The following is a 26,342-nucleotide window of genomic DNA, read 5'->3' as shown; positions in this document are numbered from 1 at the left end:
GCCGATGGTGCGATATGGCAGCCTCGCTTCTGTCAGTCTGCCCCAGAGCAGCTGTGGCTACAACTGTAGCTGCCTCCACCAGTGTGTGAATGTGAGAGTGAATGAATAGTGGCATTGTAAAGCGCTTTGGGTGCCTTGAAAAGCGCTATATAAATCCAATCCATTATTATTATTATTACCTAGCGAACTGTTAGCCAGGACATAAAGAGCGTAAGCACCGGGGCCTTCTATAGTACTAGATGTGTCGATGTGCAGGATGTTGGCAGTGTGAATGTATTCATGAGGATGTCGATGGATAGTGTGTTACCCAGAGTTCTTTAGTGCAGCCGCACTGAACTCTTACGCTTGTGTTTGTGTGTTTGTAGCACTAAGGAGTCACAGCGTGCCAATCATTAATCAAACTAATTACAGAATCCATGGAAAATTTAGCTAATGATAAAGTGCATTATTTAAGGAAAATGTTCAACTGTGGACCAAACAATAGGTAGATGGTAAATAGACTGGTTCTTATATAGCGCTTTTCTACTCTGAGCACTCAAAGCGCTTTATACAACTAATTCATTCACCCAATCACACCGGCACATTTTCTAAGCTGTAAGTGCTCAATAACTTACATTCATACACATTCACACTCCGATGGATGCATCGAAGGGCAAAATAGGGTCAGTATCTTGCCCAAGGATATTTGGCATGCAGACTGGAGCAGACTGTGATCGAACCACCAACCTTCCAGTTAGTGGCTGAGCTACCACCTGAGCTACAGCCACCCCAGGTAGCACTGATGAGAGCGAAGTTGAAGCAACGATGAAAAAAAAAATCTGTTTAGCTGAAAGATACATGTCCAGGGAAATAGGGGAGCTCTGCAGGGTAAAATTAGCAGTCAAAGAGTGAACAGAACATCACTGAGTCAGCTGACAGCTCCATAAAATGTGTTTCTGTTAGAGTGAACTGTTAAATGTTGCCATTGTAATTAAATGTGTAAACCTTTCCTTAAACTGCAAGTTTAGATATTCTTCTGTTCTTCTCCCCTACACATCTAGGATGTGGGGGAGCCAATTAGTTTTAACTGCAGGCATCCTATGTGAAGGTGAAGGTTCTGTGTCCTTATTTCGTGAGGATGTTTACTTCTTGCCATTTATGGCCTCACCTAGGCTTGTGTACAGTGGACCATTAAAGGGGTTAAACCGTATACAGGGGTGTGGTGACATGACCCTTTTTATGACCAGGGATGTTGTTAAAACAGTTGTAACCAGGAAGTCATGCACACAGAAAGACACACTTACTCACGTGCACACACACACACACACATGGACACACACACACATGCTCGCATGTGCATACACACACACACACACACACACACACAGACACACACAGTGCCTTATCTTTTATAACCATAGGGGGGTTACAATGGGTGGTGCTTGGGTAAACTGTATGCATTTTCGCCATAAAAGGCGGCAAGCAGAGTCTGGGGTCGGAGTCGTCTGAGGTCGAGGGCAGAGGTGCTGCTCTGAGATCTCAAGCTAAAAACCGGTTAAGCTGTTTGTCTTGCTTTGTTCACAGGTGATAAGTCTCTGAACCAGCGGTGCCCGCTACGCTAGCGTAGAGCCAACAGTTTCCTACAGCTGCAAGCAGGCTTCAAGAAGTGACAGTAAGGAGAGGTTTCAAGATCTGTGGGCCAGTCGGCCTATTGTGTAAAGGACACAGTGATGCTGAAGTCATAGAGGCTGTGGTCAGTTCAGTCAGCCCAGGTTTCAGTATTCGTGACATGCCTGAGATAAAATTTGACCTCACTCCCCCTTAGTTACAGGAAATAATGAAAGCGCATAAAAAACTCCTGACTTAACTCTCTGTGCTTGCATTGGGATGGCTCTCAGGGAGGGATCAGTGCAGCACTGTCCCAGTGACAGTGATGTAAGCTGCTCATCATTAGTTATGGGTCAAAAACTGCTCCAAAATCTAATTACCACCTCCATTCCTGCAGGAAATATATGAATGATTATATGTATTATATATGTATTATGCCCGTTCCTTCATTTTATGATACAGGCAATAATCCATGAACCCTGTCTGTGTCTATCCCATGAATTCAAGCCAAAAGCACCTGAGAACATTCACATGATGGGCGAACAACCAGTGTGCAGAGCACAGCGATGAAGACAGAGTGGAGCAAGTTTCAAGCTTCTGACGCTCCAGGTAACTCACACAGATAACCTGAGACATGTGTGAAGCTTACAGTGGGTCTGTGTGATGGTTTATTGGGTAGAAAAAAGCTTTAAACCAGGGTTGTTTTATACAATTATATTTGGCCCCCAAGATCATTTCATATGCCAATTATCAATGACTCGTGGTATGTGGGAGCCGAATCCTCAGCCCTGCTGAGAATCTGTGCAGTGTTGGAGTTTATTACGATGGGCACACCATGCAGCCAATCACATGCAAAGACAGACAGGGATCATATCATGTAGGCAGGCACGCAGAGAGACGGGAGCTGGATTTAAAAGCTAGTGTGTTGGGAAAAAGTGGCAAAGCAATTTCAATGATAGATTGCAAAGCTGAGTGCAGAACTGATCAGAGGAGCTGGATAAAGTGTTTTTATTTTATGCCATTTTCCATTGTTTCAAACGTGTCCAGGCCTTAGACCTCATGTGCGTTCTCTCTAGTATTTAATGCATAAAAAGAATGCTTTTATGAAAACACTGAATAAAATATTGCTTTGTTGAAAAAGAAAATGTATATTTGAAAATGACATAAAATAAAGTTATACAAACTGTCTTTGAATGGCAGAGATGTGTGCCACAGAGCCATGGCTCACTGAGTGTCTAAATGAGTCTCACAGGCCTGAACGCTTGCCTGAAGTCGTTAATAATTCTTAACTTGTTGGATCTGTTGCTCACCACAAACAAGCACAAGCATGAATTTGGACTTTAAACTGTATTTTTATAAGTTTTACAGCTTTTCCTAGTGATAAAAACCTCCTTTATTGCCATTCATGCTACACAAAGTCATCATCAAAGTGGGCTGTATGTGGCCTGCCATGTAAAATGAGTCTAAATCTTCATGGTCTGAGAGATGTAGCCCACAAGAATGATTGAGGAATCAGAGCTGGACTGGGAGGAAAGCGGCCCTGGCAGTTTTGGTCTAGGTGGCCGATCGTGATCCAGAAAAAGAAAGAAATATATAAATAATAAAATAACATACAGTGGTGTGAAAAAGTGTCACACTTAAATGTTTCTGATTATAACATTTAAATATTACACAACAACAACACAAGTCAACACAAATTGCACTTTCTAAATGAAAGTGTTTATTATTAAGATAAATTAACTGTTGTGTGTCACAGACCAGAAGATCCTCCAAAGCCAGACATCATGCCAGCATCCTAAGAAATTCAGAAACAAATGAATTGAGATCTGTCAGTGTGGACAGGGTTATAAAGCCATGTCTAAAGCTATGGGACTCCACCAAACCACAGAGAGAGTCATTATCCACAAATGGAAAACATGGAACAGAGGTGAACCTTCCTCGGAGCGGCTGTAAAAACTGTGACTAGAGGTTACTAACCTATGGCAACAAAGTGACACTTAATTTACTTAAGCAGATTTTAATTTCAAGTAATTTATGTAAAATGTATATAAAATGTTAATTAAATTTCAACAAAACAAAAGTAGATATTAATAAAATTCAGTTGTAAATATGTGTTGGATTTAGGGACAGAATCTCAGATTGAAGGTTAAAATTGCCTAATTGTAAGAAAAAAAAAATTTAATTTGAAATAAATCTCTGCCAAAAATTACTTTGAATTTACTAACAATCTGGCAAAGGTTTAGTAAAAAATTACTATAATATCCATTACAAAGAAATAAAAAAAATTTTTTGAAGTAAAACTCAAATTGGATTCAATAATTTTCCAATTAAACTTCATAAATAATGACTGAATGATAAGAGAAAATCAAATTAATTTAACTTCTTTTCTGAGTAAAATGAAACAATTTCACAAAGAGAACATTCAAACAGTAATTGTTTTTATTGTGGAATATAAAACGTATGAAAAAAGTATAATATAATATTTTTTCTGCTTTATTTACGTTGTATGCACTGAAATTCTTCACTAGTGCTCGCCCCAAAATAATAGGGAGAATAGGCCATAATTGAAAATACAGTTTGAGCCAACTTCTCGAGAATGTCAGTCTTTACTTTGGAGGTGGGCAGAAGATTTCCACTCTTTTAATACACTCAGTGGCTCTTTCTAGTTACATTCCAGTTTCATATGCAGACTGTGGGGAACAGTTTCGGCTCACAACGTTCTGTGAACTTCTGCCTTTTGAGAATAATGGTGTCCTGAGAAGATGTGGTTGCAGCACAGTCTGCATTGGATACAACTGGATTGGATGATGAGTCATAGTCAGTTGACAGTTGATCAGAGGGGCTGCCGAAACTGGCAGAATGACCAGGGTGATGCCAACAACCTTCACAGCGTCTTTGTGTTTTATCTGGTCACTTCTGTGAATAGTGAAGTAGTCCTGAAATTTTGGTTTAAAATACTGAAGACTGAAGTCGTTTGAAATCCCAAAGGTATCCTTCACAACACTTTGCAGCTCCTCTACTGTTGGTGGGATCCTGATGGAAGAACCAACTTCTCCATTTGGTCATCAGTGATTACATGGAGCTCTATCTCGTTCAACCTAGAATAAAATGTAAAAGGGCAGAGTTACGTTAGATTAAGTAGGTCAACTTGGTCATTTTCTGCTGCTTCAATTTCAAAACTAGTAGTTTAATTTAATACAATCATCCATCACAACCTATTTAAAATGCATAGTCTACATACTGATCATCTGAATTTAAGTTGAGGGATCTTCCAACAACTGAAAAGAACACAACATTAATAACAATCGCACTCTCCAAAGTAAAAACACACAAATTGTTAAAGACAAATTTGAATTAATACTAAAATTTTTAAAGGTGAGGTTCACATATAAAACAATGAAACACTTTATTAGATTAAAAAGGGGATAGACTCTATTTTCTGTACCATTTGGTGACAGATCATGACATGAAATAACACTATTTATGTATTTATATACTGCATATATCTTCCCATATTTGAAAAGACGTGTCATGGTTCTGGGTCATTTTAGCCCAGCATTTTCTGTTTCTTATATTTTGTTGTTTTTCTAGATCATGATTTATGTTCTGATTCTTGAGATGTGCTGTTTTGCTTATTATTATTCTGGGTCTCAGTTTGGTTCTGGTCATGAGTTTAGTTTGATGTTAATTCTTCTTGAAGTCTCTGACGTCCCTGGGTTCATGTGTTATATTCTTTCTGTCTGCCTCTCAGTGTCTAGCCTGCGTCTTTGTGGAGTGGTTTCTTGTTTCCTGTTTTATTGTGAAGGTCCGTGTCTTATGTGAGTGTATTCAGTTTTGCCTCCCTTGTCTCGTCTTGTCAATTACTTCCAGCTGAGTTCCCCACTTGTGCGTAATCTCCCTGTGTTCTTCTGTGTGTATTTAAGTTAAGTTGTGTCTTCTTTTGTTGTAGTCGCTGGTCTGTCTGTGAATCTACCGTGCGTCTTCCCTGCTATCAACCATCATCTACCCTCGTCTACTTTCCTTCATGTTCAGGTTTGTAATTTAGTTTTTTCCCAGTATAGTTTAGCTTTTGTTCCGTTCTGTCATTGTTCACCCCGTGCTCTGTATTTTCAATAAACCACCTTCACTTATCAGCACGTGTCTGCATTTGGATCTTCCTTTATTTTGCCCCACACAGCTCATCCCACTCGCCGTGACAAGACGTCCTTCTAATCTACACAATGTCATCTCTGTATCCAAACACCATTGGGTGTTAAACATAGAAATTATGAAAGACTTATGTCAGATTAAACACATATTACTATATTATTTCCTGAATGTACCTTTGGAAGCTTGTTCTACAGAAACAGAAACATTGTGACTGTGTCTCACCAATACACCGAGCAAGTTTAACTGGAAACTCACATCACGTGAGCTGTGCCTGCACTAAAGTCACAGGACTCCGACAGCATGAAAATGAAAACCAGTTATTTTGCTGGACTGAGCCACTTTAGCTTGATTACCACAACTGAAAACACTGCGTGGAGACAAAAGCTTTGAAAAACTGTGACTGACAAAATCACAAACGAATGATTTTAACTACATCACTCACCACTGAGTGCGAAACGTTTTCATAAAATGTTAAAAGTAAATGAGGGAGGCTACAGCCCATCGAAATATATCACTGATATATTTTTAATATGGTAAAACATCTGGTTACTCAAAGCTCGGAAGTAACACAGCTGTGAAGGCTTGGAAAGTGACCTTATGCTAGCGTCTAATTTTGACGTATCATACCGTTTACAACTTTTGCTCAAAACTGCTGTTATTGTTTAAAACGTGTTGTATTTTCAAACAAATTAAGATAATCTTACCTCAGACAAAATGGAGGTCATCCACTGCTGAAGCGTGTGTGTCCTGCACGTGGCACAATGGACTACGGGTGGAGTTTTTGACTAGGTGTAGAATGATTGAAATGGAAATGCTTTCATCAGTTAAATCCATTAGATTTCTTCATTTTTCACGGTACTCATACATTTCTGTTAAATCTGCTCAACAAACTATTGCTTAATTTACCCCAAACAAAATTGTGTAAATTTAAATAACTGAACATCTCAAAAATGTTTAATTTTGTTTAGATTTAATTAAAACAACACATACATGTTTTTACTGAGTAATAGTTACTATTACTTTCCTATTAGATACTAATTAACCCAAATCACAGTTTTTACAGTATACTCTACTGTTCTAAGGTACAACTTTCAGGAATCTGTACTTTACTGGAGTACTTATTTTTCACTTTTCCTCATTAAATTTTAAACAAATATCTGTACCTTGGACTCCTTACATTTTCTCATTACTTTTGGTTTAACAAATTTGCAGGGAGTTATTGTTTTTGTCACTCTGAGCCTTCAGCCTTCAATAATCATCAGGGGACGGTCACATAAAAAGAGATGACGTGTGCCACAGTAACAGGTCCAAGTGGGCCGCTGTGTGGTTTTGTTTCTTTGGCACAGCTCTGGAACGACTGCAGGTGTCCATAAGTTGTGGTTGCAGTACTTCAGCATCTATCATCATGTCTTTATCCTGTCTTCCTTCTCTCACCCCAACCAATCACAGCAGATGGCCCCGCCCCTCCCTGAGCCTGGTTCTGCTGGAGGTTTCTTCCTGTTAAAAGGGAGTTTTTCCTTCCCACTGTCGCCAAAGTGTTTGCTCATAGGGGGTCATATGATTGTTGGGTTTTTCTCTGTATCTATGAAGCGCCTTGAGGCGACTTTTGTTGTGATTTGGCGCTATATAAATAAAATTGAATTGAATTGAATTGAATTAATGAGCCCTACAGAAGACGATCGAGCATAAAGGGAGTGACATGTTGTGGCAGGTAATTTCAAATGCAACGTTTCTATCAGCTCAACAAACATCAGCAAACACACAAACTGTTTTTGTGCAGTTTGAAATAACTTCACTCAGAGATGGAGAAAGAATACAGGACAGGAAGAGGAGAGCTTATATTTAAAGGTAAGGACTGCTCAGTGGCATAAACTGAAAGCTTACATGGAAGTCCTCATGTTCTCATATTGTGAAACACGCTGCAAAGAAACTAACTGTGTTATTTAAAGAGCACATGAAAGTCCTCTGCAGGTTAGTGCAGGATTATCAGGTTAGTTTACAGTAAAGAACTGTGTGCGACTGACGCACAATGGCTGTGGTGCTCGTGGTCTGTTACATCAAGAGTAACAGAGATGAATATGAATTTCAGCTTAAATGTAGAAAAAAGACGGTGTAAACAGCGTCCTGTCAGTGTAGAGGCTGGAAATCAGCCAGGACAGCTCATGAAATACCTGCTGATTATCATCTTGTTGATTTCAGTTTCTACAAAGAGCCACTACAGCTGATTTTAGCTTCCCCCACCTGCTAAATCACACTGTAAGATGGAAACCCTGCTGAGCAAAAGGAACAAAGGCTGCTCTCAGTTCTGCCAGAAAGCATCTCCATGATCCCCGAGACTTTTGGGAAAATACTCTGTGGCCTGTTGAACTGTCTCTGCTGCTCGTCTGCAGAAGAGTATCTCAGCCTTCCACACAGTGAGCCTTTTCTCCTCATTCAGATTGTATCATGGACTTAAGATCTGTTGTTTGATCTTTTCCTTCCATCTCTCCTGGTTTATTTCTCACTGATCTCACTTGCTGCAGTGACTACAATAAAAACATCCTGTTTGTGAAACAGCACATATGTGTCTGATCACTCTGCACTGCACGCTCAATACAAATCTCACCGCCAGTAAGGACCTCAGTCACAAAGAGAAAACCTCAACACATAATATACACAAATCCCAGCTGTCATAATGTGCACCAAAAAGCGATTAATCCTGTTTTTTCTCAGTCCTTGCAGCGCTTTCTGTCACCTAGAGCCAGTTAATGTCTCCAGACCAGCCCTAAAGACGTGAAAATGAATCCACTGTGAGTGAACACATGTCATTGTTTTAAGCCACACAGATACAATCATAGTCTAACTGTACAATGCAATGTAGTCCAAATAATCCAGCACATATACAGCAGTGAAGAGACAGAGGGGTGAGTGAGCAGGGACCTTTCAAAATGCTACATTTTAGGTTTTATCTTTGGCAGAATCGCACTCTTACTTTTCTGTGTTCGTGTATTTGAAGTGAAATTAAAGCTAATTAGAGCTTAATGGCAAGAAAGCAAAAGTGGAAAGTGCTAAAAATAGAGAATTATCCTTTTAAGTGAATCTAAATCTTTCCCTTCCTCTGTCTAAAAGAAGCTTCATCTCCTCTCTCTGTTTATACCAACTCTACTGTCTGACTGGCCTTTGGAGACTCAGATTTGAAGCCAAACAGAAAAATCGATGTTTTCACTGAATGTTTTCTAACAGTAAATATTTGTCAAACATTTGTTCCCAGTTTCTGTCTTTCCATGTGTTGTCTCTTAATCTGAACTGGAACCCAATGAAGCAGAGTGTGATCACCTCCTACGAGCCATCCTGTCACAGTGAGTGGAAGCTACAGTATCATATACTGGCTCTTTGTCATTTACAATGTGAGCTGTTCATGGTGGCCTAAACAAACTGTGTGCTCCTGTTGTTAAAGGGAATCATCCTGCGAAGCCACAAGTCAACGTCACCTCTGTTTCCTGCTTGTCCAAAGTGAACCGTGATGAAAAGATCAATTCATACAGAAGTGAAGCAGCAGGATCAGTCATGGACGCACGAGTTTGTTTGTTTTGTGGCACCACAAGGGAGCCTGGAGTGACTGGAGCCCCACTGGATCATCACCAGTAGGAAGAAGAAAAACAACCACGTGGAACATTTTTGTAGAATCGTTGCAAATTTTCCAGCACACACTGGATGTGATCTGGGAATGTAGTTTCTTGCAACGTGTACTCAGATATTTCTGCAATACTTATGTAAGAATGCTGTTTGTTGACTTCAGCTCAGCATTCAGTACAGTCATTCCCTCCAAGCTGATCACCAAACTTGTGGCTCTTAGACTCAGCAACTCCATCTGTACCTGGATCATGGACGTTCTGACCAACAGACCCCAGCATGTTAGGTCAGGCCATAACTGCTCTACCACCATCACACTCAACACTGGCGCTCCACAGGGCTGTGTGCTGAGTTCCTCTATGACTGCAGACCTGGGTATGGATCCAACTCCATCATCCAGTCTGCAGATGACACCACGGTGACCGTCTCATCAGTGACAACGATGAGTCTGCTACAGGTAAAGCACCTAGCTGTGTGGTCTGACAATAACCTGCTCCTGAGTACCAGCAAAACCAAAGAGCTCATTGTGGACTTCAGGAGGGAGAAGACAGACCCCCATGTCCCCATCTACATAAATGGCACAGCTGTTGAACGGGTCTCCAGCTTCAAGTTCTTGGGGACCCACATCTCTGAGAATCTGTCCTGGTCAACTAACACCTCCAGCCTGGTCAAGAAGGCCCATCAGCGCCTCTTTTTCTTTAGGACCCTGAAGAAGAACCACCTGTCTGCTGACATACTGGTTAACTTCTACCGCTGTGTGATAGAGAGCATCCTGACCAACTGTGTCACAGTGTGGTGTGGGAACTGCAGCGGGTGGTGAAAGCCGCCCAACACATCACAGGGACTCCACTTCCTGCCATTGAGGATGTCCACAAGAAGAGATGTCTATGCCGAGCACGCATCATTCTCAGGGACTCCTCTCATCCTGCCTCCAGCTCCTCCCCTCCAGAAGGCGCTACAGGAGCCTTCAGACTAAAACCAGAAGATTTAGGAAGAGCTCCTTCCTCACAGCTGTCACCCTACTGAACTCAGCCCCCGCTGAGCCTTTCCATCCACACTCACTGAACCCTTCTACACTCCTCCTCCCAGTGACCATGATCATTCTCAACATTCACCACATGCTCACATTGGTTACTGCTGTAGTTTTAGGACACTGACAGAGTCTCTGTTATAGTGACTATTGTAGTCTGTTCAGAGAGCTACGCTTCCACTGCTGTAGATATATTCATAGCACTCTGTAGATCTGTTTACCTCACACCGACACATCTGTATATATGTAGCACATCTGTATATTTGTTCACAGTACACCTGTATACAGTAGCGGTTTTAGATACGGGCGACACGGGCAGTTGCCCGGGGCGGCATCGTGGTGGGGGGCGGCATCACGGGCATCGGCAAAAAATAAATAAATGCTCGTACTCATGCTGCCCCGACGTCAGCCAGCGCATATTGGGAATGGCACAGGCACCGATCGGTTTTCTATTGCCCATTTTCTGGGAGTAAGGACGCCCTTCGTTTGCGAGGTGCGCCTGCTGCTTGCGGCACAGAGACCAGAGGGCGGGGCGGCGGGGGATTCTCTGACCGGCTGGAGCAGCATCTAATAACCAACTCGCAATAAAACAAAATAAAAACAAACCAACAAACACGAAAACACCAGATATCCTGATACAGACTTATAATTTGCACCGATGTTTTTTCCAAATTCTATACACGAAAAGTGAGCGCGAGAGCCCTCGGTGCGCCTGCTCGCTGCTGAAGTCAAAGTAAACTTTATTGTCATCTCCGCTACATACAGTCCAGTATATAGAGAGACGAGACGACGAGACGACGAGGCTCCAGTTACAGCAGTGCAAGGAAACAAACAATAAATATAAGAAGAGTAAGAAAATAGGTGAATGGATCACTGGCTTTGCATCCTCTTTCAGCTGGATACTGTAAGTGCATGGTAGACATCCCAAACCTTTGAAGACATCCTCATAATACTGCACAATGGAGTCAACTGCTCCTCGCTGTCCACTTGCTGCTTCTGCACAGCTAATGTGGTACACCCTTTTTACTAGGTCTAATCTTTTGGATGTCACACCACCCAGCAGTGATTCACGACCTTCTGGAACAACATTAAACAATACATCATAACCCTTATGTTTTATTGTCACTTTAAGTCTGCATTGACCACTACTTTCAATATTCTTTCCATTGTAGTCTTTTAGAGGTACTCTTTTCTTTATTATTTTGGGCTTTGGTTTCATAGCATGGATCTCTGTCATGCTGATTAGGTTTGCCTGTGCACCTGTATCAATCCTTAGTGCCACCAAAGTTCCTTGTATTGGGAGTGAAACAATCCACGTGTCTTCATAATCTGAGCGTCGGTCACTGCCTTCTGCTACGTTATGCTCACGTTTTACATCCCCAAGTGACACCATGCCCACAAAGAAAGTCTCGCTTAAGTCAGTCTCTTCAACTACATGCACTGATTTGGGTTTGGCTTTCGACAGACATTGTTTGGCAAAATTCCATCGCATTTCAAACATCTTTTGCCATAAGCTGGACACTGTCTAGGTTCATGTCTGCTACCACATCGCTTACAGGAGTACACTGTACCCTCTTTGCTGGACTTTTGTGACATATTCCTCCTCATTTTCTTTTTAACCACAGCTATTTTTGCACCATCATGTACTGCAGCGACGCTTGTCTCATTAAATGTCTTTGCATGCTGCAGGGCTAACTCACTTGCATGACACAGTCTTTCTGCTTCATCCAGAGTTAGCTTGGAATCTCTGAGCAGCCGTTCTCTAGTCCGTTTATCATGGATCCCATACACAATTTGATCACGAACCATAGAATCTTTCAGCTCTCCAAAATCACATGACTGTGCCTTTAGCTTCAAATCAGTCACAAAGCAATCAAAAGTCTCTTCTGGTTGCTGCATCCGAGATCGGAAAACATACCTTTCATATACTGTGTTCTTCTGTGGTGAACAGTGTGCATCAAACTTTTCAACCACTTTGTCGTACTTACTCCTGTCACCAACTTCCTCAAACTCAAACGTGTTGAAGACTTCAATGGCTTGAGGACCAGCTACCGTGAGCAGCAATGCAATTTTCCTGGCATCGGGTTTGGAGTCCAGTCTCATGGCAGCCATATACAGCTCAAACTGCTGCTTAAAACACCGCCAGTTGCTGTCCACATTCCCCACCAGTTTCAGTCCTTCCGGTGGCTTCAAACTTTCCATCTCTCAACTTTGAACTGCTATCGCTTCCACTCTCCCACTTTTACTCCTGGTACCATGTGTTGTCTTCTTAGCGCTTGTTAAAAAGACCACAGCATCCACTTATGCCTGGCGAGCTACTGCTCCAAACATTTTATTGACACCATTCAAAAAAAACCCCTCACACCACAGACCAGTCTTCTTTTATGTGCTCCCTGGAGGCATTCATGAGCTTTCTTAAATACAGCGCCCCCTGCTGGTAAACCTTATTACATGAACACCTACATATCACCACAATAAACATACACTTTAGGACTAGGGGTAAAGGGATCAATAACAATTTAAAATTTACAGTTTGATGATTTAAAGTCTCACACACAACCCGTCGAAAGGGGAGGGGGCTGCTGCTTCCAAATAGAGCAAATTTCATTTATAATGTTGTAAATCCAAGCCCATTATGTATTCATGATTTGAATCCAGGGTTGTGTGAAATCTCAGAAATAAACCTTAGACAAAGTGATTCTGTGAACTAAGGTGTAGGTCTGTTAGGTTATGTTGTGGTGATCCTCGGGTTGGGGGATTTGTGTTCATACTGGAGTGCAACATTAAAACCAATGGAAGATGGACAAGAAAAGTTCAAAGCCATCAGGTCCTCAGTTTAGAAAAAAGAGAAAAGAAGAGGAGGAGAAACGAGCAAACGATACAGGTAAGCAGATGTGTGATTGGATAATGGCAGGTCATCCTGAAACAATCAGAATCAGAATACTTTATTAATCCCTAAGGAAATGATGTGGGTTAAATGGTAAATGGACTGGTTCTTATATAGCGCTTTTCTACTCTGTCCGAGCACTCAAAGCGCTTTATACAGCTAATTCATTCACCCAATCACACCCATTCACACAAGCACTTCTAAACTTAAGTGCTAAGTAGCTAACATTCATACACATTCACACTCCGATGGATGCATCGGAGAGCAACATGGGGTTAGTATCTTGCCCAAGGATATTTGGCATGCAGACTGGAGCAGCCTGGGATCGAACCACTTCTGGTTAGTGGCTGATCCGCTCTGCCACCTGAGCTACAGCCACCCCGCAGTTACAGTTGCTCTAAGAAGAAATGGTAAAAGTAGTAACAGTAACAGACTAAACTCCAAACAATACATTATGTTACAGATTTTAATATTAATTAGTCATTGTCAATTGTTGATTTGTCCTGTTCTCATTGTATGACGAATTATGATGGCTGTTTGGGAGCCGTTTGCATACAATGCATACTCTCTCTCTCTTCGTGTGTGTGTGTGTACAACAGTTTTATGTTAATGTACAATCCTTAATATGTTTTGTGTGTGTGTTTGTGTGTGGGGGGGGCGCCAGAGGGAGTGTTCGCCCAGGGCGCCAAACAGGCTAGGACCGCCACTGCCTGTATATCTGCCCATCTGTACAGCAATGCAGAACATCTGTATGCTACACCATCTGTATGTCTGTACATATGTATACAACAGTACATCTGTATATCTGCTCTCTACTGAACTTATACATAATCTGCTCTTATTGCACTTACTGATTAGATGCAAACTGTATTTTGTTACCCTGTATTTAGACATGTGTAATGACAAAAGTTGATTTGCATCGCGAAAACACATGAAACGCGCGTTTCGCGTCTACCGCTCGAGTTGGAAAAATCTGAACTCCAGCGTCGAGTCGCGCCACGACAACCAATCAGGAGCCTGGTGACGTGGCTGTGACCTAGGTCAAAGGTGCAGATCCAGCCAAAGCCCTTCATTCTTCATTCAGTATGGAGGAAAAGCTCATCACTGCCGTGGCAGGGCTCGCAAAATCGCTAGCCTGACGTCCCGGGGCTAGCGATTTTTCCAGTCGGGCTACCAAAATCTAACTCAGCCCTGCCCGTTGGGCTATCATAAGAAAATATATGTCAGTGCTTTTGCATTCTTTCGCCAATGTAGCTGAGTAATTATGTCATTGGCATCGATGAGCCACTGTCAATATGTGACATATTGAAATCGCGTTTAAATTTGCGCTTGCTTTTTGCTTTCATTTTCATTTTGCGATCGCGCGAACGGTGTATAGAGAGCGACAGCACTGATTGGTGAGTGACGATTAATTGTGCACCAATTCCTCTGACATCGTCTTATCACTCATTAGGTTACTATTCAAACGCGACAAGTGAAATCTCTCGCAGCAAGCTTAAACATGTGAGAGGTTGAGTGCGCAAAGAATCGCTGATCACTATGTAAGTACGTGTGTAAAAGCAGCAGGATTTACGCTGGTATTTTAGTTCTGCTGAGCCAAATAAGACAGGTCAGGGTGAAGAAGGGGCAGCCAAAGAAAAGCCGATCACAAAACGGAAAAGATATGACAAATCGAGCCCGTTCTCACTCCCGAGGCGTAACATGGCGACGTTTTGTCACGTCCCGCGGCGTTCCTGAGGAACGCGAAAGGAGACTTTCGGCGTTCTTATGGTACGCGGCGGGTTATGGCTGAAATCCAGTGCAATGACGCTCCCGCGGTAACCAACGTTCCAGCCCTGTATTCCAGCCCTAAACCTAACCTTATCCCTAGCCCTAACCATAACCTTTTTCCTCACCTTAAACAGGACTTAAATGATGTTAAATAGCGTGTTTCTAAGCTATTTGAAGAAAAAGAGCGAACATGTGTAGATTGAGTCCATACGGTTCTCATATTTCCTCATTTTTCCGAGGTCGTCATTTAGGAATGTGGTGGGTAGCCGAAAACGTAATATGTTGACGATTTGTCACCTAGCCTAAAGACTATGAGGCAAAAAGAAAGCGCAGCTTTTTTGGTTTGATGGACAAAAGAATTTCTGTGGCTGGAACATGACGAGCTAAATAACATGATGTTCTGCCAGGTGTGTTGTGAGTTTCATTTGATTTCTGAGTCGACAAGCGCCTTTGTTACTGGGACCAGTCATTTTAAGAAAGACCCCATCAGAACCCATGAGAAATGCAAGAAATGAACACCTTGATTGCACACTCATTCTTGGAGGCGACCTCAACCTTGGACTAAATGAAGAAATGGATAGGCTCAACACAACAGGAACTCAGCGCAATTGGCAATCCACAAATATAATCAAACAGTATATGAGCGACTATGGCCTTTGCGATGCATGGCGCTCCCTTCACCCCAACAGTAAGGAATATACTTTCTTCTCACATGTTCATCACTCCTACTCTCGTCTGGATTATTTTTTGGTCAGCAGCTCACTGCTGAGTGACATTTCAGACACTGAGATTCACCCTATAGCTGTCAGCGATCATGCTCCTGTATCTTTAACACTAATACACAAGAATAATACTACGCCAAGTAAAAACTGGAGATTTAACACATCACTACTTAAAGATGAAGACTTTATTAACACAATATATGACCCTGGAAGAATAAACAAGATTTTTAGGGATTTCTATGAAACTTTATATTCACCACAAATAAACCCGTCTAAAAATGAAATTGATTTGTTTCTTGACAACGTAACTCTTCCAAAATTACTAGACAGTCAAGCAATGGCACTGGATTCGCCACTGATGCCAGGTGAACTCCAGGAAGCCCTGATAAGTATTCCCATTAATAAAGCTCCAGGTCCAGACGGCTTTCCTGCAGAATTCTACAAAGAATTCTGGACAATTTTGGCACCAGTATTCCATGGAATGTTGCAGGAAATCAAGAAAAATGGCAGACTACCACCAAATATGAATTCTGCTAACATTAGTCTCCTGCTAAAACCAGGAAAAGACCCTTTATTTCCCTCAAGTTATCGTCCAATATCCCTTATAAATGTAGACCTTAAAATAATCTGCAAAGCTCTCTCAAAGAGATTAGAGAAAATAACCCCCCTCTTAATTCATCCTGACCAAACTGGTTTCATAAAAGGTCGGCACTCCTCAACAAACACTCGTAGATTACTTAATTTAATAGACTACTCATACAATAAAAACATTGAAACCATAATATTATCTCTAGATGCAGAAAAAGCATTTGACAGAGTTAACTGGAAATTTTTATTTGCAACTTTACACAAATTTGGTTTTGGAAACTCTTTCATAAATTGGATAAGAATATTATACAATTCCCCAACAGCTCGTATCAGAACAAATGACCAGACATCCTCCAGCTTTTGTCTCCTGAGAGGCACCAGACAGGGATGCCCACTCTCCCCTTCACTTTTTGCAATTTTTATCGAACCTCTAGCAGCAGCACTTAGACAGGCTACAACAATTAAGGGCATAAAATGTAATAACGTAGAACATAAAATCAGTCTCTATGCGGATGATGTGTTGCTTTTTCTGCAAAACTCACAATTCAACCTCTCTGAGGTAATTACTCTAATAAACTGGTTTTCAAGAGTTTCAGATTATTCAATTAACTGGCCAAAATCTACAGTTCTTCCCATTAACTGCTCCTTCCATAATTCATCTTCTGCCCCACTACAATCTGGAAATATTAAATATTTAGGTATTAATGTTTCTCCTAAGCTTTCAGACTTAACTAAATTAAACCACATCCCACTTCTAAAGAAAGTAGAAGGCGATCTGACTAGATGGAAATCTCTACCCATATCACTCATGGGAAGGGTCGCCACTATAAAAATGATGATCTTGCCAAAAATAAATTACTTATTTTTAATGATCCCTAACAAACCATCACAAGATTGGTTCAGATCTCTGGATTCACATATTTCTAAATTCCTTTGGAAAGATAAACCCCCGCGCATCAGCTTAAAAACGCTACAAAGAACCAAGGATAGAGGAGGATTAGATCTGCCTAATTTTCACCAATACTTCTTAGCCAACAGGCTTCAGTTCATCTCAGAATGGTTAAAATGTACCCTCTTAGATGAGCCCTGGCTAGATGTTGAACAGGCATTATGCAATGATCTAGAGATTTCAGACCTACCATTTATTAGCTCAAACATCAAAAGACATGAATGCTTTAAAAGCATCAACATCAGCTTTTCTCTGACAGCATGGTGGGAGTTTCTAAAAATAACGGAGTCTTCATTAATCCCATGCAAACGTACACCTATCTGGAATAACCCTGACATATTACAAAACAAAAATATGATTAATTTCCCAGAATGGAGTTGTAAAGGAATTAAATACTTAGAACATATATTAGAGGGAACAGAATTTATTCCATTTGACAGACTAGTTACACAATATGGGATCAACAAGAAAAGATTTTTAGAATATCAACAAATTAAATCCATAGTAAAAAAGAAATTTAACCTCAGTCAAGTTGAATTACAAACACCACCAAGTGTGGTTCAATTTCTTACTCTTAAATCCCCCAAACTATTATCTAAAATATACAGAACACTTTCTAAAATAGATGAATCAATATCCCTTCCTATTGCAAAGTGGGAAGCAGATTTATCAGTCAGCTTAGACCAAAACGTCTGGTCTCAGATTTGCTTAAAAACCTTTAAATTGATTAAAAATCCCAATCTGCAATTAATACAATACAAAATACTGCATAGAGTGCACTATACAGGTCATCGAATGTTTAAGAGGGGCTTTACATCCGCCAACAACTGCTCACACTGTCAAGGCAATACACCAGACACTTACATCCACGCTCTTTGGTTCTGTCCACCAGTGCAGAAGTTTTGGCACGAGATATGTGAGGACTTATCAAAGTGTCTGAAATGTAAAATTCCAACCTCCCCTTTAGTATGCTTGTTGGGAAATTTGGATGATGTCACTACAGAAATTAATACAGTCCACATGGTTTTTATTGCCCTATGCATCGCCAAGAAAACGGTCCTCATGAACTGGAAAAATAAAAATAATCTTAATTCTAGCCAATATAGAAACTATCTAATAGATCACATTAGTCCCGATATAGCCTCTGCCACCACATTAGATCAATCCCTCTGGGCTCCTTTGATCGGCTCCATCACCTAGCGGGGGTGGGGGGTCGTGGTTTGGTCCCGCCTTGGCTATTGTGGTTGATGTGGAGGTTGGGATGGGCTTAGGGCACCTGGAGGACCCCTAGAGACGTTATCCCTGGAGGGCTTAACCTGGGGGTTGTATTCATAACCTGGTTAGTGGCTCTGGTCGCTCTCAGAGGTTGTTCTCCTCGTGGCCGCGTGCAGCGGGGCTGGAGGATGGTCTGTGCTGGCGGACGTAGGTTACTGGCCTGGTGGCCTGGCTGCCCCTGAGTGGATCCTGGGCGGGCGTGGGGGTTTGGGGTTCGGGGGTGCTTCGCCTCCGTGCTGGGGCTCTGGCTGGGCCTTGGGGGCTTCGGTCCTCGTCGGTGTGTCGCCGAGGTTGTGGGCGGGTGGGTGCACGGGGGCTCAGCCCTGGCGCAGGGGGCCTCTTGTGCATCGGCCTAACCGGGGAGCTCTTGAACCGGCAGGGAGGTTGTTCCATCTTTGCAGGAGTCCACTCTGCAGGTGGGGGAGAGACATAGGAGAGGTGGAGAATAAACTTAACCTGGGTGTCTGTGTCTTGTGTAGTCTGGGAGATGATTGAATGTTGGGGTGGGTACAGTTTCCTCTGCGGTGGGGTGGGGTGGGCTGCCCCGGGTCCTGTGGGGCTTGGCGGTGCTGCTGCCGTAGGCCCCGGTCTGGATGGGCCTGGGCTCCCTTGCCTTGGTGGATACCGGAGGACGGGGGTGCATATTGGGGTCAGCGGGGGAGCTGGCCCTAGGGAGGGACACCCTCCCCTCCCTTCTTTTCCTCCCCATCCCCGGCTGCCTCCCTCTTCCCGCTCCACCACACCCACCCACACAGGTAGGGCTTTGGGGTGCAGGTGTGTCACCAGGGTGCAGGGGAGACATTCCCCCCCCCTCTGTCCTCTTCTGGCCACCTGTGCCTCAATTTTATCTCACAACTTAGACATCCACATTACTTACACTCTCATAACACACACACATATATATATATATAGGGCCTTGAGGGTGGGTACGTTAACGGCGTCCAGTAGACGGTCTGTGTATTCAAACCTACCTCTGGCGCCGGTGCCCACCTCTCAATTTTAAATCCATGTAGACATTGAGGGTTCTCGGGAGGGGCCGTGCTAACACCTGCTGCTCTCTGGCAGCAGCACCATGCTCTCCCTTGTTTTAAATACACTTTAGAGCAACACGCAGCAACACTACACTTGAGCGGGAGGAGGGAGGTATGGGGTCTTAACACACCCCCGTTCTCTGCTAGCCATCGGGGCGGGGGGGCTGGGAAGAGATGCTGGCTGTCCGATTGGCCTCCCTGCTGCTGCGGAGCCTGGGGCGGTCTGCTTGCCTCCACCCCGGAGGGAAGGGTAATATCTCTTGGGTCTGGGTGCCGTTTCCATCTCTGGGGGTGAGGATACCTGGACCCGGGGTATAGAGTATGTTTGGGGAGTGTGATTGTGTGTACATGTCCATTTACGTTTATTCCTACGTTGGGTGAGTGCTGAGTGTTTGTATATGTGTGCATGAGGGTGGGAATGCATGTCTGTGTCTGTGTGTGCCTGTTTGTCTGTGTCTATATGTCAGGTCGGGTCTTAGACTCCACCTCTCTGGGAACTCCAAGGCCCTCCAAAGTGTGGAGGCCTATCTCCCCTCACCACACTCCCTGCCGGTGACTGATGCCCTCAGGGGTCGGTGCATTGTTGGTTCTTGGTGTCCGGGGCTGGGCGCTCGGGTATGTACCGGCTCACTCCCGGTGGCTACTTGGCGGGGCCTGGCGCCTGCTGCTCGGTCAGGCCTCTTCCGGGGCGCGGGGGGCCCTCGGGCCTCCGGCCTCTGTGCCTGCGGCTCGGTTCACTCTGGCACAGCTGGCTGCCGGCGGAGCCGGCGGGCACGCCGGTGCAGCCCCCTCTAGCTCCTGCCCGGTGGCTACTGGGTGACCCCTCGTCTGGGGATCCTCAGCCCTTCCCATGAAGGTGGCACGGATGCCCCTCCGGTGGTCCTCCTTGGGCTCTTGCACTCTGGGGCCTCTGGATGTCTGGGGCCTGGATCTCCTCCATGCCTGCTTCATGCCCTGGGGGACGGGGCTATGGCTCTCTACATCCTCTAGCAGACCATTACATGGGGAAACCATTTGAATACAAGCGCGCCGATCCACACAGGTGTGCACATGGGTGTTCACTGTTCGTAGACTTAAATCACACCTTTCTTGGCTGCTACTTCAAAGCACATTGTGCGCTGTCTGTCCTGCGTGCTGCACAACAACATTCAATATTTAGTATTTACTGCTGTTTACACTTAGCTAGATTAATGCGATGGTGTTGTGTATAGTATGTTGCTTTGTTTTGTTTTTTTTGCTTGTTTTCTATTCTTTTTCTCTCAACAGGTGATCCCGGAGATATTTTTTCTTCCCCCCTTTCTCACTGTCCCTCTCCCCTTCTGTTTTTCTTTTCCTTCCTCTTTCTTTCTCCCTTTCCTATCCCTCACTCATGTCTGTCCCGTCTGTAACAACTGAAAATAAAATAAATAATAAAAACAAAGGTCGATCAAATGGACCAATACGGCAATGCCATGATGATCCATTTGGCAAAATAAATCCATTGGGTATCCTTGTTGGTCTTCAGACAACAATTCTGATGGCTAAAGAACCAAATGGGACAGGCGAAAAAAAAAAAAAAAAAAAAAAAAAAAGAAATGCAAGAAATGCATTATTGCCCAGTCTGCAGTATCTTTCCCAGAACAAACACCAATTGCAAAAAAACATACTACAAATAAACCAAGCACAACAAGAACTCCTGAAGCTGTTTAGAACAGCGTGCTATATTGCAAAGAGTGAACTACCATTGGCAGAATTTAGCAGTCTTTGCAAACTTCAAAAAGCAAATGGCCTCGATCTTGGTTCCACTTACTTCTTACCTGTGACTTCAGTGAAAATTTCAGATTCAGGATCTGACACAGACTGATTCATGTTCTACACAGTTCTTACAAGTTCATAGAAATTTCTGTTCAATTAGAACCAAGTATTTGAGTTGATGGTTTTAATTTTTATACAGTTGTTGTGATTTGTATTTTAACAATTTTTTTGATTAATTTTTGTTTCCGTTACAATATTATACTTTAATGTATAATATTGTAAAGGAAACCAAACGTAAAAAAAAAATCTTTTTTTATTCGGGCTACTTAAATTTATTTTGGGCTACCAAAAACTGAAGAATGCCTGCCCGAAGGGCTACCAGAGATTTTGAAATTTGCGTGGACCCTAGCAATCAGTCGTTTTCTGATGAGGCAGCAGCTCTCCAGGACAGAAACAATGTTGTTATTTTTCTCCTCCTTCTCCCTGAGGCTCTTCCACTCCAAGCTGGGTCCTTTTTATTCCTGTCTCTCTGTAAATAGTTACATTTTATATATTTATGTTTAATGTTTTGTTTTTTATATATTTTTCCAATAAACATTTGTAATGACTAATGTCTCTGTTCTACTACACAGCAAATATTATACTAATGACAAGACATACTAATACAGTGGGATGCAAAAGTTTGGGCAACATTGTGAAAAGTCATTATTTTCTTGTACAAATCGTTGGTTGTTACAATAAAAATTGTCAGTTAAATATATCATATAGGAGACACACACAGTGATATTTGAGAAGTGAAATGAAGTTCACTGGATTTACAGAAAGTCTGCAATAACTGTTTAAATCAAGCAGGTGCATAAATTTGGGCACCACAAAAAGAGAGAAATGAAATGAATATTTAGTGTATATCAATGTGTGTGTCTCCTATATGATATATGCAAGTGACATTTTTCATTTTAACAGCGATTCATACAGGAAAATAATGACTATTAATAAGGTTGCCCAAACTTCACACTGTATACAGGAACATAGTGAAGACAAGTTATTTAAGAGAGTAAAGAGAGGTTAGTTTATTTTGGAGTAGAGCTCCATTTATTAAGAAAAATTTAAAAAGACAGGAACACTCTTTAGAGGTTTGTGGGTGGCTCTTAAAAGAGCCGTTGTGGGGAAGTCACCCAGACTTCAAACAGGCTACTCCTTTGGTTGCCAAGACACAGCTCCCTCCGCCAGGAAGTGGGCCATGAACTTCTCCCTCACCAGGACAGCCTCTCTGGAGGAGTTGTTTGCTGCTACACGACCCAGGCCTTGCAACGGCTCCACCACAGCAGGTGCCACACCCCTCACAGCAGGTGCTCCTCTCTCGTCCAAACAGCGCAGAAAATTGTGGAGAACACACGTTGCCTTCACGCACTTCTCCGCAATTTCAGGACGGAGCTCCATGGAGCGCAGATACAACCTCCACTGTGAGGGAGAGAGGGAAGTTCCAGCGCTCCTGGAATCCCTCTGCGATGGACCGCCAGTCTGCAGTTGAAGGCACAGCCATGAAATCATCCACTAGACAGTCCCAGATGGCCGTCGCTGCCTGGGGGGTGATCTGGCTCACCGTGGACACACCGACTCTGTAACTGAACGCGATGGTCCTGAAGGAGTCCCCGGTGGCAAGATACCTGGAAAAAATTGTTCAAAATTAGTATTATGTGTACTGCAGTTACAAAATACATTATTCAAATTCCAAAACACTTTTGTGATGTCAGATTTAAATCACAAAACATAAATCTTACATAAAACCTTTTGTAATTATAAGGTGTTAGGGTTCAAATATTGAGGAGGGGTAGAGGAGGTAATAAACTTCCATAATAACAACACTGGTCCGGCCGGGTGGAGTCAAACGATGATTTTAATGACACGCATGGGAAGACCGCCCGCTGTACGCAGACAGCGCCGATCCCCAACTTACAGAGCATAAGCAGGTGTTTTATACCTTTCAGGGCTTAAATTCACTACACCCCTAAACGTCACTCAGGTACAGTTCATACATAGGTTTCAAAACCACAATAACTTAACACAGTTTAAAAATAACATTGTCTCCATCTCCACAGCAGATGCTTCAGCCTTCTGACTTTCACTTCCTGTCTGGAAAACCAAACTGTTTCTCTGTTTGCAGAGACAATTTTAGAGTTACAGGCAAACATGATTAACCTCTCACCTATAAATGAGATAAAGTCTACTGTGTGTTTGTGTGTCATCATGAACTGCACTCAGTTTCAACTTGTAACCTTTTCCACCAGACAGAATCAGCACATACACATTTCAGATTATAACAAGCATTCAAAAGCATTTAGGATTATAGATTCAACTCAACAGTTTAGAGTGGTTATAACTGCACCTGTAATAAAGGCTAATTGGGTACCAATATGTTTAAACATCTGAATACAATATCAATACTGTAGATTATGTTATTAATGCAATGGTAATGATGATGATTATTAACAATAGCAGTAAAATAATTTCTAATCCCTCACAAAGGATAATCACATGATATATATTAGATATAATCTAAAACAGTCTAATATTCAACTATCCCAGAATTAAACCAGGTCTAAATAAAAAGGAGTGAGTATCACTACAAAGATTACCAACAGTGGTCCTCATACCAGTTTGATATCAGCAAACACCGAGTACATACACTGATAGACACCACAAACATGCTATCGCTGCAAACACTGATAACAGCATAAATTGAATTAAATCGGGACTTGATGAGACCTTTCGAGTATCACTAGAAATATTATAAACAGTCGTCTCCGTACCACAGTTTTCTTTCAGTAAACACCGACTGCATTCACTGTTAGCATAGCACATCCATGTTAGCAGTGTATAAACGATAGTTTAGCATATATTAGCACAGGTATCAATGAAGGACTACTGTATTAAACACTTTTACTAACCTCAGGCAGATGGACAGGCGCTCTGCAGGTGGGATTGAGCGCCTGTAGTTGGTGTCTAGGCGGGCGATGCTGGGACCGACGCGGGACAGCAGGTCCTCAAACTGGGCGAGTGAAAGACGGTGGTATCGCTGGAATTGCCGTCATCCAGGCACAGCTCCTGGAGCAAATGGTGAAACTCACCAAACTGCTCACGCGTCTGGAGGACCTGATGGACCCAGGTACGGCGAGGACGTCCTTAACGCCGCTGCTCTGCTCCTTTTTGGCTCCTACCTTAAAGCACACTGTGCGCTGTCGATCTTACGTGCTGCACAATAATGTTTAACATTTAGCATTTACTGTTATATTCCCGTAGATCGTCATGATGTTGTTTATTTTATTGCTCTAGTCTTCTTCTGCTTGTTTTCTTTTTTCTTTCTCAACAGGTGATCCAGGAAAAAAAAAAGAACCCGACGTATTAGCCAGAGGTCCTTTACTACGGTTCAGAGCCGCTGACCTGTTTTATATACGAATAGTTTTCTATACGAGATCGCTGCAGAAAGTGCAGCCTTACCTAATGTCCACCTACTGTTACACATTTATATTAAGATTTAAACATCTAGCTGGTGTTGGTGTGGAGAGTAACCTTCAGTAACAGTAATAAATCACAGCAATAGTACATTCATGTAGTTGTAAAGTATTCAGAATACGTTACTTCTGTAATCTTTGGTGGAATACATTTTAAAATTAACTTTCCCAACACTGACAACAGGTTAGCACCTCATACCACAGAGCAGCAAAGCAGTCTCATGAGTGCTGGGAGGGACAAGCCCAGAGCAGAACAGACAGTGCAGGAGATGACAAGGTTAGTAATTGTATGGTGAAAATGATACTTTAGTTATCTTGTTAGTTATCTACAAAATCTGCTTCTCACATATAGGGCATTTCCAAGATTTTTTTTCAAAACTTTTTCAATTTCTTTCATCACAGCTGTCCTGTGCCAGATATTCTGTTGACCCACAGTGAGAGGCATCATTTCACAAACACCAGGAAGACTGAAACTCATCGCCGGGATCAAGCAGGGCTCGTGATCTTCACCAGCAGCTCCCTCACAAGAAGGATAAACCCAGCATTTCATGAACACTGATGGAGACCTTTGCTTTGCGTAATGTTAGAAGTACTCAGATAATCCTCAGAGGCTCTGGACTTTTACATAATGTCATAGCTTTAAGTCCTGTAGAAAGTTAAATATATGTTGTGCTCTCTGGTTACTCTGGTATGAATGACTTTGAATCACTTTATGATAAATAACACACTATTTTCAAAAACAGTGAAAGAATTCCAGATCACAAGTTTTTAGTTCAAAATACAAGTGATGACCTTTGACCTTCATCAGGTTTTATTTAATTGTGTAAGAGAAAACATCACGTGCTCTTCATGCAGCTGAGTACATTCAGTGTTTAAAACAGAAGCTGTGCAGGTCTGAGATCAGCAGTTTTCTGAAACACCAAACTGAGGTCCTGTTAATGCTGATGTATAGTGACACAGTTACAGGGGTGATTAATCCTTTTGACTTTAAATCTATCAATAAAACAGCTGCAGCTGTCACTGACAGCACATGTGGTACTTTAACCTTTGTACTGTTTTCTTCAGTTAATTTTGGAGTTACTACAAAGATTGGTAAATGGACTGGTTCTTATATAGCACTTTTCTACTCATCTGAGCACTCAAAGCGCTTTACACAACTTGTGCATTCACCCATTCAGACCCATTCGCACAAGCACATCTTTCTAAGTGCTTTATAGCTAACATTCATACTCCGATGCATCGGAGAGCAATTTGGGGTTAGTATCTTGCCCAAGGATATTTGGCATGCAGACTAGGGGAAGCCAGGAATCGAACCGCCAACCTTCCGATCAGTAGATGACCTGCTCTACCACCTGAGCTACAGCCACCCAGATTGAAGAGATAAGATGATCTGTCTGCTGTCACTGGGTGGTGCTGAGGTCTGAATCTGAGGACGGCTCCTGTGATCACAAACTGAAATATAAAGTTTATCTCAAATCTGAAATAGAGCTGATCCT

The 26,342-nt window shown here is 42.4% G+C and overlaps 1 long non-coding RNA gene across 1 annotated transcript; it reads left to right on the top strand.

Moving 5' to 3' along the window:
- The first annotated feature begins 8,902 nt into the window (after positions 1–8,902).
- On the top strand, positions 8,903–25,927 carry LOC146519247 (uncharacterized). The gene is made up of 3 exons (XR_014874188.1): positions 8,903–9,359; positions 25,031–25,123; positions 25,249–25,927. It is a non-coding gene; the product is annotated as an uncharacterized LOC146519247 (long non-coding RNA).
- The last annotated feature ends 415 nt before the right edge of the window (positions 25,928–26,342 follow it).

This window comes from Neolamprologus multifasciatus, chromosome 5, assembly GCF_963576455.1.
Source record: "Neolamprologus multifasciatus chromosome 5, fNeoMul1.2, whole genome shotgun sequence".
NCBI classification, from domain to species: Eukaryota; Metazoa; Chordata; class Actinopteri; order Cichliformes; family Cichlidae; genus Neolamprologus; species Neolamprologus multifasciatus.
The sequence above is the reverse complement of the archived record's forward strand: the minus strand, read 5'-3'. Positions and strand labels throughout refer to the sequence as shown.